Genomic DNA, 15,264 nt, shown 5'->3' on the forward strand with positions numbered 1-15,264 from the left:
ATCTAGCTTGCAACATTAAAACATCATTTTATAGCTTGGTCTCGTGCCATGTAGTACAAGAGAGATTCATTGTGAGAATAAAATGGATGATTTCTCTTTCAATCTGTGTGAAAACAGCCTTCATAGAAAGACCCCAGAATACTTTCTCTACTTATAATGATGTTTCTCCATTGTATCTGATCCTTTGATTTCAAGAGGTTGAAGAAAATAATAAATATTCAAGAAGTAGGAGTTGTATGAATTAATTTTGTTTTGCTCCTCTGAAAGTATCTTTGAAATAGTGATATAAAACGTTGTTAGAAAAAAGAGAAATAGCAGAGAAAATTGAGATGCCCTGTACATTGTGGATCGACATATCCAGTATTCTTAGGCTTGAGGCGTTTGGACTGACTTCTCTGCCAAACATTTGAATTAGAGAACTGTGAGTATAAATAAAGGAAAATTTAATTGGGATAGGGAAAATTTATGTGTATAGTTTTTCTCCCTCAGATATGAGCAAGAGCTCTCAGTAGTAATAGAAGAAATCGAAAATGGGAACTCAGCTCACTTAGCATCACATTCGTGTTGTTCAGCATCTTCTGCCTTCTGAGAAAAAAAGAGTAGATGCCCTCATTCATTTTTCTTAAAACTCACACTTGAAATCAAACACGTACACAGAAACGAAATGAAATTACTGGAACCTACTGGTTAAACCCAAACATTTTTCTCTAAAGTCTCATTTTACTCGGGAATCCATGATCATTTTATTTTCCCTCCACAGGATAGAGCTCAGCCCTCTGGAAAAGATAAATAAGTGTTGATTGGACAAATAAATCCAGATCTTACAATGTTCTTTTCCTTAAGCTCTGTATGTAACCTATATTTAAGAATTAATCTTTGAAAGATTCCATTCACAGTTTGTGCCTATGGTTTTATATGTAAATTATACATTTAGAACTCAATTCTCTTGTTGATCAGGGCAGGGAATAGGGTTAGTGCAGACCCTCTAGAGTTCTAAAACTTGTCATAGCCTTGTATTTACAGCAAAAGAAGAAATCTTAAACTGGGTTAAAGGGCTTGGGATGGTAACAGAAGTATTTTTTATCCAAGCCTGACTATTCTGGGGGCAACAGCTTTCTGGCTCTTGTGAAAAATCTTAACTTTAACTCAATATAGAAAACTATTACTTTTCATTACAGGATAGAATTTAAACAAAATGAAGCCAGGAGAACCATGTCAACTTAATTTATATCACTTTATAAATAATAGGCTGTGTGTTAGCATTCCTTGAAGTCAGTCTTGGTTATTTTATATACATGTTTGTCTCTGTGAGTTTTATATAACTCCTTTAACCATTTTGACAAAGAGTAATGATAGAACCTCTGCACATTAATAGCAACAGGGATGGCAGTGAGACAGAAAACAAGAACTTGTCACATGTTGGAGCTCTTTGTATGCTGTTATATAATGTATCAGTAGATAAAAGCTCAGCAAAATGTATTATAATTGTGTAGAAGAAGAAAATAGTCTTAGGAAGTAATGTTCCAAAATAAGCACACTGATGGTGACCTTTGAGATAGATTGGGTATGGGGTGGGTAAGAGAGAGGGGAAAGAAAAAGGAAAGAAAAAAAGATGATTGGCAAAAAGTTACTTTCAAAACTCAGGCTCATTTCATTATTGAGTGAGTTATGTTTACACCATCATCAAATATGTATGGGGTAGATATGTATTGATGTATGTATATAATGTGCTGTAGAAACGTAGTGGTGAGTTAGAAAGATTGCAGCAGACCCTGACCTCCTGACTTTCACATTGTCATTACACAGCTAAATTGACAGTTAATTTAAGTACAACATTACTTACAATTATCATGTACTATTTTTACTGCTGCAGTGAAAACATACAGGGTGATGAGAATGGGTATCAGGCAACCTGACCTAGTCTGGGGAGGAGTGAGGGTGTTTAAGGGGTCAGAGAAGCTTACCTATGGGACTGATTTTCAGTGAATCATGGTACCTAGCCTGATTTCATTGTTTCATTTTGCAGAAAAAAACCCACAACCACAGAGTGTCCAGGGTAGTAGCGGGTGAAGGGTAGGGTGTGTATGTGAGAGTTTAATTTCAGTAGTCTAGCAGGAACCTGTTTTAGAAAAGTCTCAGTGTTTGCAACCACCTGACCCCACTTAATTGTTTTCTGGAGGATTGGATTGACTATGTAACTAATACTTTTTAATACTTAAGAATTCTCTTTATAGTCACATTCAAATGTTAAAGCTCTTTTAATGGTGCAGCATCCGCTAGCAACCTAACCTACTGTCCCTTCCTTTGACCTGCCTTCCTCTCCTTCTTTCCTTCTCTTCATCAGTCCTTTTGGCTGGGGCTATGTCAGACACAGCAGAGAGAGACCAAACAAAAATCCATCAATTATCTGGATATATCCACACTTTTGGAGCTTGAACAACATCTAGCGTTTGTTCAAATATGTAATATACTCAAATTTTTGTTCTTCAATAAAATTGATTTCTTGACATTATAGTGTAGTAGAATCTATATAGAGGTATACAACCTGGGCCTCAGCTTGGGCTGTGCTGTTTTCCAGTTACTTAACTTTGGACTGGTCACTTAACTTCACTTGGTAAACAGAGTAATGGACACTCATTGAGAGAAATGAAAATAAAATGAGATATGTGAGAAAGTGCTATGCAATTTTAAAAGGGTTATATAGATACACAAAATTTTTTTAAATGGTAACCAGGTTGACCATGTTCAGAAGAATAAAAAAAAAAGTTATTGATTTACCTGAGACTAGCTCTCAGAGTACAAGTGAATTGAACATGATATTCTTTTCAAACACTTTTCTTCTTTTTTTTTTTTTTGCGGTTCGCGGGCCTCTCACTGTTGTGGCCTCTCCCGTTGCGGAGCACAGGCTGCGGACGCGCAGGCTCAGCGGCCATGGCTCACGGGCCCAGCCGCTCTGCGGCATGTGGGATCTTCCCGGACCGGGGCACGAACCCGTGTCCCCTGCATCGGCAGTAAACTGCACCACCAGGGAAGCCCCACTTTTCTTCTTTTAAAGGAATTTAATTTCTATTCTTCTAATAACCAAACTACAGCTAGTAGTCAATTTAGTAGATGTAATAAGGGAGCATCATTTGGCTTCCTCCTAATCTATGCCAGATGCTGTTGTGTTCCTCAGCTTGCCGAATTGCTATAAAAGTTCTGATGGGAAGGTCTCTGATTGGAAGGCAATCTGCTAGTTGTCTCCCAATATTCCATCTCTCCTTCTTCTACAGTAATAGCACTTGTAACAGGACATATGGCTAGCCAGAAAAAGAGGCTGCATTTTCCAACTAGATGTGGGTCAGCTGTAGCCAATGGGATACAAGAGGAAAGATTATGTGATTGTTTCTGGGAAACTTTCTGTGATGGACAGACACTAGGGAAGCCCTCATTATCTCTGTCTTCTGGTGTTCATGCCCTTCTAGAATCCTTCTCCCTGGGAGAGTGTGGGTAGGATCAGTGACTTGTTTCTAAGCAATAAAGTATGGTGAAGATGATGGGATGTTACTCCCACAGTTAGGTTATATTACATAGGACTCCATCTTGCCAGCAGACTAACTCTAGGGACTCTCTGTCCCAGCTAGGTGAAGTAAGTGGCCACACTGGGGAAGTCCATGTGTCAGAGAACTTCACGAGTCCTCAAGAAACCATGGAAGGCCTCTAGGAACTGTGGGAAGCCTCTAGGAACTATGGCCTCTAGGAGCTGAGGGCAGCCTCCAGGCAACAGCTGGCAGTAAGCTGGACCCTCAGTCCTAGAAGCATAGGAAACAAATTCTGCTAACAACCTGGGTCATCTTACAAGTGGTTTCTTCCCTAGCTGAACCCCCAGATGAGAATGCAGCCTGGCCTATATCTTCATAGCAATGCTGTGAAACCCTAAGCCAGGGAACTAGCTAAGCTGTGTCTGTATTCCTGACCATGGAAACTGTAAGGTAATAAATATCTGTTGTTTAAGTTGCTAAGTACGTGGTAGTTTGTTGTGTGGAATAGATAACTAACATCCTTCTTCAGAGACAGCTGGCACAAGCCCTTTGCCCTCTTTTTATTTTTCATGTCTGCTTCCATCCTTTTGCCTAAAACTCAGCTACAACTTTACTGGACCAAGAGGTTGAGGACCACACTTTTGAGATGCTGGAGCCTTGAGGTGGAAGACATCTAGGTTCTTGAGGGGGAGGGGATTTCATGTGAGCATAACTATTTATCTTGTTTGAGCCGTTATTTTGCCTTTTCTATCATTATTCCAAATAATATAGTATTATCAACTGGGATTTGTTTCATTTTACTGTTTACTACAATAAGAATATATGTTTATTATAGGAGATTTGGAAAGAACAAAGAAGAAATATCACTCATTACTATACACTCAGAAACACCCACCATTAACATTTGGTTTATTTCTCTTTAGTATTTTGATCTAAGTGTTGGGAAAAAAGACTTCTATGGCAAATATTTGTGACATTTAAATGTCATGACTTCTCTGTCATTAAGATAAAGTTTATTGAAATTACTTTAAAACATCTGTTTGGAATGTGAAAAATCTAATCAAACAAGCATTTGGCAAGAAAGAGACAAAATGTCCCATCTTTTTTTTTTTCATTAAATTTAAGTTTTTGTAAAAAGTCAATTTAAGCCATTTGTTTTTGTGTTCAGTATTTGACCTCAATAACTAAACAGATAACTCAGATGTAGATTTTTTGCACTCACTGATGAATCTCAGATTATTGCTTAACTTTGTACATATATATGTATGAGCTGTGATTTTGCTAATATTTTCACATGCTAGCTAAAATTTGTGTGAACTCAAGCTTGCCATATTATTTATTACAGCTTTTTAAAAAATAAATTAATTTATTTTATTTATTTATTTTTGGCTGTGTTGGGTCTTCGCTGCTGCACACAGGCTTTCTCTAGTTGTGGTGAGCGGGGCATACTCTTTGTTGCGGTGTGTGGGCTTCTCATTGAGGAGGCTTCTCGTTGCAGAGCACGGGCTCTAGGTGCACGGGCTTCAGTAGTTGTGGCATGCGGGCTCGGTAGTTGTGGCACATGGGCTTAGTTGCTCTGTGGCATGTGGGATCTTCCTGGACCAGGAATCGAACCCACATCCCCTGCATTGGCAGGCGTATTCTTAACCACTGTGCTACTAGGGAAGTCCCTCATTACAGCTTTTCAAAAGTTGAAGGTTTGCTAATCTTATTTTGAGTTTTATTTAAAAAATTCTCAAGTCCAAGGTTCTTAGTAGTTATGGTCCTCTACATAATGGGCCCAATCTGTCTTTACAAAAATATCTCCCAGTCAACCCTTAGCTCCAGGCATGCTGATCTACCCCAAATAAGCTTTCTAAAGCTCCCTCCTCCACGCCTTTGCTCAACTCTCCAGCTTATTATGATCTTACCTCCTCTGCACTTTAAATGGATCCGTCCTTTAAAGTCAGTGGAACTCTCAGCTTCTTCACAGAATCTCTCTTAGATCAAGTGAGAACTCCATGATTTCTCCATCCCCCAACTCAGATTATTTCCTCTGCACACTACCCAGATGGCATTAAGAACCTGCTATTTTCTTATAATGAGACTTTCTTACTCCCGCCTCTCTTCTGCTGGTAGGCATGGAATGGAGATTTATTAGCATTTTTGTTGGAAAGTTAATTGATAAATATAGCTATTAATAGCTGTATTTGCCACTTATTAAAATGAATAGGATCATTTTCAATGAAAAGTCTATGAATTTACTTCATGCATTGGGAAAGATTTAAGAAGAAAGTAGAAAACAAGGAAATATAAGCCTGAATTTTGGAAATCTATAATCTTATCTTCTGAACTAAAGTTGCATTAAGGCAATATGGTTCGGGTCGTTGTGTTTCATATGTATTGTCCTTGATGGGAGCAAATCTGTCTATGTGATCTTACTGTATTTCCTTTGGAAATGAGGAAAACCGAATAAAATGATGTGAGGAGTACAACATGACATTTTCCAAAAAATGAAATTTGTAGAGACTCTCTAATTCAAGTTGAAGGTGTCAATTAACACTCAGCAGCTTTCGTGTTCAAGAGTACTTCTCAAAAAATAGATAACCAAATTGAGGTGCTCCTCTTTTGAAATCCTCCCAGGGTGTTTCTCTGTGTTTTTGTACTATAAGGCCACAAGAGCACCGATGGCAGGATCCCATGGTGCATGTTTCAGTGTTCAAGCATACCTTGTTTTATTGTGCTTCCTTTTATTATGCTTCAAGGAGTTGTGTTTTTTACAAACTGAAGGTTTGTGGCAACGCTGTGTGGAGCAGGTCTATTGCTGCCATTTTTCCAACAGCATTTGCTCACTTCTTTCTCTGTGTCACATTTTGGTATTTCTCGCAATCTTTCAAGCCCTCCACCAGCAAAAAGATTATGGCTTGCTGAAGGGTCAGATGATGGTTAGCAGTTTTTAGTGTGAAAGTATTTTTTAATCAAGGTATGCATATTGGTTGTTCAGACATAATGCTATTGCACACTTAATAGACTGCAATATAGTGTAAATATAAGTTTTATATGTACTGGGAAACTAAAAAACTTGTGCGACTTGCTTTATTGCGATATTCGCTTTATTGTGGTGGTCTGCAGCTGAACCTGCAATATCTCTAAGGTATGCCTGTACTTAATGGAGTAAGCTGTAATTTTAAAAAGTTTAATAAATCCTCATAATTATGTTAGAAACTTTAAAAAAACGGAAATGGATTTCCTAATTAGAAAATCAAAATATAGGTGGGATTGAAAAACGTGACTTGCTGGTTTGCAAAATACTTTTATAATCCAATTTTATTAAACTCTTAGGTGATTCCATGTATTACCTATAGGTGAAGCAGAGATTCAAGGTACAGGCTTTCACAGGTTCAAGTTAGTGGTAGAAAGAAGCCTTCAACTCTGATCCTTTAACTCCTTTGAATAAACTTCTTTCATTCTTGTGAGAAAGAACTTTTATTTGTGGTGGTGTGGCATTTTAAATCCATGCCAGGTTATTAAGTTAAAGAATAGAAAACTCTGTTATTTAATTGCAAAAAGCTGGTAATTATCCTAAATTGAACAACTCTGTTTACTCTCTCACTTTCTGAGGAAAAAAAACCACCAAACTTTCTACAATGTTTCTTACACTAGGCACAATTTTAGATAAAGTCAGTTTTCTGCTTGATCAAGGTAAATAGAATGGGCAGGGGATTCTGCCTCTAGGAGGTAAAATAGAAAGCTGGTGAAAGGGGGTATAATTTGCTCTTTCCTCTTCATTCATTGACAAGTTGCTTTATACATTTGATATACAACTCCAGAATCCATTTTGTTGCAGTTTTATTTTCTAAGTTTCTATGTAAGGTAAAATATTCCAATGATTTGCCATTTTAAGAATAATTTCCAATTTCAGATGCAGCACTTTTAAAAATTATATACATACACACACACATATATATATATATATATTTATTACCAGAGCAAATTTAATGATGATAAATCAAGTGCTGTCACTCATGTGATCCCAGGGTAGTTCTTGTTCAAGGTGGTGGTGTCCTTGTAAATCTCACCACTGCACAGGGATTGTGTTCCAACCCAAGGGTCATGTTTTTAGTCCCCAGCTATATCTTTGACTAGAAACTACATATCAGATCTTAGTTGTCTTTCTCTGTAGCCAGAACCACAGTAATATGGAAATAGTCAAAGTGAGCATTGTGGAGCTAAATAGGTAGAGATGAGTACTCCCAGGAGGAAAGGATGACGTTTCTAATGATTAATTTCTGTAAATCATGGTCGAAACTCAATGGACACTTTGTAATTGTATTTCCAAATTATGACACCTTGTTTAAAAATGGACCTTAAAAATTCCCTAAAAATCAAGGACCTTGTGGTATGGCAGAAATAATATTGAACTTGGAATTAAGGGCCCTGAGTTCTGCCCATTAAGTATTTCTCAAACAGACTCTCTGAATCAGAATCATTGGAAATATTTGCTAAAATGCAGATACCCCAAATTCTGACCAAACGCATTAAATTCGAATCTTTGATGGAGACATATGGGAAGCTGTATTTTTATCAATTGCCTTAAGTGATTCTTATGCACTCTAAAGTTCAAGATCCTCTATTCCTATTTCTGTTTCCTAAATTTTCCCTAAGTTTCTTTTATTTCCTAGCTCTGTTGATTCCATTAGTCTTTAAGTACCATATTGTGGGGCACAGTAGTTATTTTGTTTAAATTATTATCTCTTCTATAAATGAAAAAAGTTACAATCTTTAAGTATAGTTAATGATTAACCTTAACAACACTGTAGTCGTCTTTTATTTACTTATCTGCTATTTTCGAACTAAAGTTTCAGAAGAATTTAGTGCTGTGTCATTTCCCTTGCTCCTGATTTTTAGAACATAAAAGAAGAAATTCTTCCCATAAAAAAGTATAGTATTGGTGTTATGTTATGCCCGTAGGAGAAGAAATATAACAGAGATGATGGAGATATTCATACAATCTTAACGATCGCACTGCCACCAAATCGTATAATGATTCCACGGTCAGATTTTATTTCAACAAGATTTTGGTACTGAAGAAAAGCACTGAAAATAAAACTGGAATTATTGAGGAGCTTTGAAGAGGGATGAAGAGAATAATAAAATGAAATTATTGAGGGAGGTACTAAAATCAGAGATGATGATGAATCTTCACTCCTCTATAAGTACCACAAGCTTCATAAGGGCAGCAGATTCTTATAAAATTCCTCTGAGTAGCATTGTAGCTTGATTTAAAAAAATATATATTACTACTTCTTATTAACATGTTTTCTTTCTCCTCCTCCCGTGGTATCCTGACTGAATTGCAGGGGGAAAACACATAATTCCTTTGTAAAAATAAGGAAACTATAGTATGAAGGAACTTTTTTTTTTAATGCAGATGAAGAAAGGAAGATATAGATGTGAAATCGAGTATGCTTTATGTGGTTGTCTGAGATAATATTTGAGTCCTATGACCAATCACACTGTGATTGCTCCCCATGCCCCAAATATCTTCATACCTCATTTGCCAAAAGTTTTACACTGGAGAGATCAGATTACAGTTTTTCATCAAAGATAATATTAATGGGAGAAAAATAAAAAGAGAACATTCAGCCTGAGGCCTTCATGCAGCAGTAGGAAGAAAGAATATAATTACTTTTGTCTTGGGAATAATGTGATATATGCATATTAGTCATTTGTAAAAAGCACTGGCTGAACATGAATCTTCTTTTTCCTCTCTCATTATGGTACTTTCACAACGTGGAACGCTTGGGTTAGATTTGAGATTTTTAGCTTTAGTTATTGGCTTTCAATTTAGGACAGAATGGTTTTTCTCATCTCCTAAAATGCATAGATAAAATAATAAAGAACTTAAATTGGAATACTAGATATACTTAAGAATATTTCAGGGTATGTTTATCACGGCTTAACTAATGGCTTATAACAATCAGTTAAAAAACAAATTAGAGCTCTAGAGTTTTTATACTATCAGATGTCAGAAGCATTCTTTTTTGAAAGTGGATAAACAATTATGAAATATTTGTAAGAATGTAAACATAGCAAAAATCAGCAGAGTTGAGGTACTTTTTCCAAGTGCCCTTTTTAAAGAGCTCATCTATTTGACCTCTGTCTGTTAGACACATGACATTATTCAACATGTGTCTTCTGCAATGTATTTCCTTCTAATCCTTCTGATAATAGATTTAAAGCAGATCTCCAAGGAATGCCCTAGTCAAAAGACATAAGTATAGTAAAAGAACAGCAAGAAGGAACATGGGGATAAACAGTTAAGCTACAGTTTCTAATAAATTATTAATTATTAGAAAATAATTAATTTATAATCTGCTGATTGTATATGTTATCTACAGGATAAGATTGTAAGGTTTTTACCCACCAAAATGATTGAATTTGTCTCTACTGTTACATTACCTAATAAAAGATATTACTTATGATAAATATAGAACAGCTAGAATTTTTTTTAACATCTTTATTGGAGTATAATTGCTTTACAGTGTTGTGTTAGTTTCTGCTTTATAACAAAGTGAATCAGTTATACATATACATATGTTCCCATATCTCTTCCCTCTTGTGTCTCCCTCCCTCCCACCCTCCCTATCGCACCCCTCCAGGCGGTCACAAAGTACCGAGCTGATCTCCCTGTGCTATGCGGCTGCTTCCCACTAGCTATCTATTTTACTTTTGGTAGTGTATATATGTCCATGCCACTCTCTCACTTTGTCACAGCTTACCCTTCCCCCTCCCCATATCCTCAAGTCCATTCTCTAGTAGCTCTGTGTCTTTATTCCCTTCTTACCCCTAGGTTCTTCATGACATTTTTTTTTCTTAGATTCCATATATATGTGTCAGCATACGGTATTTGTCTTTCTCTTTCTGACTTACTTCACTCTGTATGACAGACTCTAGGTCCATCCACCTCACTACAAATAAGTCAATTTCGTTTCTTTTTATGGCTGAGTAATATTCCATTGTATATACGTGCCACTTCTTTATCCATTCATCCGATGATGGACACTTAGGTTGCTTCCATGTCCTGGCTATTGTAAATAGAGCTGCAATGAACATTTTGGTACATGACTCTTTCTTTTTTTTTGCAGTATGCGTGCCTCTCACTGTTGTGGCCTCTCCTGTTGCGGAGCACAGGCTCCGGACGCGCAGGCTCAGCGGCCATGGCTCACATTTTCCTTTTATGTGTGTCATTTTACGAGGTCACTAATGAACTTTCTATTAAGGCACTTTGGTTAAAGCACCTTAGTGCAAAGAATGGCTTTTAGGGATCAATAATTATGGTGAATAAAGTAATGCATTAATGTAGAGAAGGAGCATTTATCATTAACTTCATAAATGCACATTATCTTGTAGTTTAATGGACAAGCTCACTTCAGTCTATCACTCTATAGAGTATTACTGTTCATAGTCTGACTGCTGTTTTATCAGAAAAGTGTTAAAGCAAAGAATTAAGAGTTTTTGAGAAGCCAAAGAAGGACTATGTGATCTCACCCTTAAGCCTCAGGGAAATGTTTTGCATAAAATCTGTTCCTGATGCTTTTAAGTTTAGGATTGTGAAGGTTCTTTGATTCTTCTTGTTTGATTCTGCCAATGTGCTGAAAGGTCAAATGGGAAAGACAATTAAGTAATTTGGATACTGAAAGGCTTATTGTTCCAAAACTTAAGTAGTATACATTCTATTTCTAGAGAAGTTCATGATTGTTCATATTTGTGTAAAAGGGAAACCTTCAGCTAAAAATGTATTACAGATATGTAGCAGTATAATTGTCAATCTATTTAGGATACAAAGATTTAATTTAAAAGTACTTAAAAAATCTTTTAATCTTCTTCTATAATTGAAAGGTCAAAACATGGTCTGATGTGAACAACAGAAGACCTCTAAAACGTTTGCAGATCAGTGAACTGGATTTTCTTTTTACAGCAGTTCTTGTTTCGTGTACAGCAGAAAGGTGGAGATCCAACTGGTAAACTTGTTAACCAAATCTTATCCCATTTTAATAATGAAGCCACCAAAGATGGGAGGAATTAACCAACTTGTTGAATTTTACATAAATAAGTGATAGAACAATTCAAGTATTTTGATTTGGAAGGAAAATCTAAATGGCACAGAAATCAGAGGAAATTATAGATTAGTTAATCCCCAAACACAAAATAACAATAAAAGCTTTGTCTCCAGTTGCTTAGAAAAATCCTTCTACTACATTCATGTATTCTGGAAAATTATCAGTCCTTAACTGTTCAGGACATGTAAGAGATTTCCTTCCTGATGTAATTAGGAGTATGTTCTATACTGAATAAATAGCATTAAGTTAAAAATTTCCATTTCAAATACGTTTTTTACTGAAGAATTGTTTTTTTGGCGCTAAAATATTTTAAAATATTTATTTTAATTTATATTAATGTTTACTAATTATTATTGATTATATTTTCTTGAACCTGTATATTTGGCTACAATTAACATATCTAGAGGTTTGTCTTTCATTCAGGAATATGCCTTCTTTTATTTCAGCCTTTAAAAAAAATCTGTCTCAGAATGCTTTTAAAATTTTATTTGTAGGTCCTTCAGATTAAGCTTATATTTTCACATTTCACATATTTTTTTGCTATTGTGAATGGGGGTGGTCTTTTAAAATGTTATTACTGATTATTATAATCTAAATATTTAGATTACTTCTGCTTTTTCATCATGTGCTATTGCATTTAGATTGTTTTTAATCTATTTATTTGGTTCATTGCAGCTATGTAGAATAGTCCCTTGATTCCAACCAAACCTATTTGTCTACTTTTGACTAGTGGTAATTTATCAGAAGAGTGTATTTCCCACCAAAGGATTAGTCACATTAAAGACTATTTATAGATGTCCCAAAATTATTTTTCCGTGTAGTTTTATTTGGCTACTTTTTTGCATTCTCTTATTAAACCTAAGAGTTTTATGGTTGGTTCTCTTAGGTTTCCTAGGCAATCACATAATATAAAAAATTATAATTTTGATCTTTCTTTTCCAATTGAAATATATTTGTTTCCTTTTTCGATTTATTTTTAGCAGTAAACAGAAACTTCAGGATAAGATTTTAGCGTTGATAGGTGACAGTCTTGACTTGTTTCCAGTATGAATGGGATACCTTTGATATTTGGCATTGGGTAATCTTTTTTATAGGTTGTATTTATCCCATTAAGAATGGCTCATTTTATTCCAAGCTTAATTTACTTTTCTTTTAATCAAAAGCCTTTTCAGCATCTGAGATTGTACTGTATTTTCAAACTTGACCTATTAATTTAATTATATATTGTAATTATTTATTGGAATACTCATCCCTTCCCTCCTTCCTTCCCTCCCTCTTTCCTTCTTCAGTAAAAAATACATTATGTGCCTGTCATGGATAATTCTTTTTATGTAAACATTTTAATCTTTAAATAATGTTAGTCGATGAAATGGATCCTTGATTAGATAATTTTTTCTTTGGAATATTCTTCAAAAAGTATGTGAAACACTTATTGAGTTCTTTTTCAGAAGCTATATTCTGTGGTACAAATCATATGAACTAGATTTGTTGTGCCTGACAGTTCTCCCAAAATGCAGTTAAGCTTTCTTTGATAAGACACATGGAAGTCTAGCAAACAAAAATAAAGAACAGTTTTTGCAAATTATACACTTAGTGGAGAAGCTAACCTCATTTTCAGCATTATAAAGACGCATTTAGTGTCAGTCCACTTTAAAGGACTATTTTAAAGAAAAATAATAGGAAATAAATTTAGATAACTAATATTAATGTTTGGATAGTTTTTTTCAAATCTGGAACTCAATTTCATGACAGTTGTCTTTAAGCATGTTGTATTTATCATTCATTAATTATTATTACTATCTATTATGTTGGTTAAAGCAAACTACACAGAAAAATAATTGGGGACATCTATAAATAGCCTTTCTTGTGATAATCCTTTTGATGGGAAACACATTCTTCTCATAAATTACTGCTAAGTCAAAATTAGACAAATAGGTTTGGTTGGAATCAATTCTACATGGTTGCAATGGTAAATAAAGAACCATCCAACTGCAATAACACCTGAAGAAAAAGCAGAAAGTTATGTGTCTTACTGGTGGCAAATGAGAACATCTTGTCTTTGGTAACCCCCTTAAGAATATTTTGTGTTTGGTTGCAATTGTAAGGTTGAAGCTACATAAAATTCCACAGTTGTTTCCCAGTTATTGTGAACCAAACAAATGGAAAACACTATTTATTCAAGGCAGCCATAAGAAGGAACTTTAAACACATCTTATTTTGAAGATTCAAGTATATAGAACTATTTCAGAACTAAATGAAAATGTCATGACCAAAGAATTATTTGAAAGGTGGGTATATTTAGAGTATTAGAGTATATTAGAATATTAGACAGTTGAATATTTTATAGGTATCACCTTTAGGAAAATAATTCCACATGGAAGGGTGGTTTCATGACACATTATCGTGTTCATGGCAATGCATGTTGGGATAAAGTGAGGAAAGTTCTTTCTTACCTCTTTTTTGTTTTATAGCTTTCCTGGGGTGTTAATACTCATTTTGAGGGTATCTCACTCTACTTTTTATTCAGGAAAAGAAAAATTGATTATCTAACTTTTTGATCCAGTATACCGAGTCCCATGTTAAAAGTTTCGGCATTACTAATATTCAAGAGAATGCAAATTTAAACAGTAATGAGGCAATTTTAGCATCTTTTAAATTGGCATAGACATTAAAAATGATAACAGGTTAATGCTGGCAAGTTCCTCACAAAGCTGGCACATTAAATGTGAATTCATATACCTCTCAGAAACCACTTTGGCCGTATATATCATAAGCCATAGAAAAGTTTATACTCTTCAACTCTGTAATTCTACTATTGAGAATTTACCCTGAGGAAACTCTTTCAGAAGAAGAAAAAAAAAGCTATGAGTATTAAGAAGCTCATTACAATAATGATTATAATGAAAAAATTAAGAATAAATTTAATACTAAAAGCATGGGAATAATTAAGTAAAGCAAGGTATAGGCAGTGGATGTCATATTCTAGTGTCACTAAGTAAAAATTATGAAAATTGTTCAACATGGCAAAGTGTTTGGGATGTCAGACTAAATGGCAAAAAGTGAGAAGCAAAATTTTGTTTACTCACAACTATAAACATGTAAGTCCATATGTACATATTCTGGAAAGAAAAGCTAAAAAACTGGTTTTAGATATGTAAATTATAGATTTTTGTCTTTTAAAATGTATGTTGATATTTTAAATGTGTTTGTTGCATTTTAGTGGATAATTAGCTAATGGCTTATTGATAACTTATTGAAATATTCATGAAAAATAATTCCTTCCCATAGTTCATAGCTTAAGTCCCATGTGCTTTATATTTAAACACTATGGATTCATAACACTACCTAAAACATATGCAGCGTTGGATGGTTCAGTGAATCGGCTGTGAAGATATGTGTGATCTGGCATATCACTGAAGTTTGCTTAGCTGATAAAATATGCTCTATATATTTCATCTCCTTATATATATATAATTCATTATTTTCTCAAACACATTTGTATTTGTTTACAACAAAATCAAATATATATAATCACAAAGGTAGTTAAATCTTAGTGTGATAAATAAATTTGTAGAGCAATGTTATGTATTTGATAAAGAAAAAGATATACAATGAAAATTAAAAAAATAAATTATTTATAG

Source organism: Delphinapterus leucas, chromosome 5 (assembly GCF_059928025.1).
Source record: "Delphinapterus leucas isolate spDelLeu-1000000601 "Yukka" chromosome 5, BTC_Dleu_Yukka2, whole genome shotgun sequence".
Classification (NCBI taxonomy): Eukaryota; Metazoa; Chordata; class Mammalia; order Artiodactyla; family Monodontidae; genus Delphinapterus; species Delphinapterus leucas.